This window comes from Helianthus annuus, chromosome 8 (genome assembly GCF_002127325.2).
Source record: "Helianthus annuus cultivar XRQ/B chromosome 8, HanXRQr2.0-SUNRISE, whole genome shotgun sequence".
Classification (NCBI taxonomy): Eukaryota; Viridiplantae; Streptophyta; class Magnoliopsida; order Asterales; family Asteraceae; genus Helianthus; species Helianthus annuus.
This window is the reverse complement of record NC_035440.2, coordinates 149,234,936-149,235,980: the sequence shown is the minus strand read 5'-3', so window position 1 is coordinate 149,235,980 and position 1,045 is coordinate 149,234,936.

Here is a 1,045-nt window from a genome sequence, read left to right as displayed (position 1 = left end):
ATCAGATGATACGTATAGATAAGTGTAAGGTTAAACGAGTAACCAAGTGAAATGAGTTGAATAAAATAAGTTGTTTGTAAAAATAATGTCTTGTGAAAAATATGTTATTTGTTTAAAATGTAATGTGTCTAAACTGAAATGACTTGGGTAACGCTACGATATGTAATATTATACAAGCATTTATATATAGGAAGTACCAGCGGCGTATCCACCATGTTTGTATCATATTACATACGCCATGTTACTCCAACCATTTACCCAAATCAACCACCATGTAAAATGTTCATGTATAAACCAAATGTCAAGTGCTATTGTGTAAACCATGTCGAAATGTCTATGTTCAATGTAAACCACCAAGTATGTATATCAATGTCAAAATGTTTACGTCTAATGTAGATAATGTAATGTGTACCCAAAATATATCTTGTATGGTAAGCGAGATGTATCAACTCAACTATATGTAAAATGCACAAAACAAGGTGTTGAAGTAAAACATGGTTTAAATCAACGTTATGTTTCATGGAACAATGCATGCTCTACTGATATAAACATTTGTACGGTATTGTGAAATATGCATACATCCAAGCCTTGAGACTGTGGCGATAAACCCTTAAACAAATTAAAGGTTTATCTAAGTTATGTATATCGAATTCGGTCATTCCTTCCAATCCAAACAAACCCAGGATTTCAGGAACGGGAGTTGTCAATTCCTATGGTACCACTACCTACTAACGAACGGCGTGATCAATGTTAATGAATGTATTGTTCCATGTTAAACAAACCAAATGTCATACCAAAATGTAAGCATGTGAAAACAATGCACTAAGTATGTAATCAAATGAACATACCTAGCGTGAAATGTAATATAAAACAATGTACTAAGTATGCACACAATGGTCATACATAGCATAAAATGTATTGTAAAACGATGTACTAAGTATGCACACAATGGACATACATAGTATAAAATGTATTGTAAAACGATGTACTAAGTATGCACACAATGGACATACATAGCATAAAATGTAATGAAATCATGTACTAT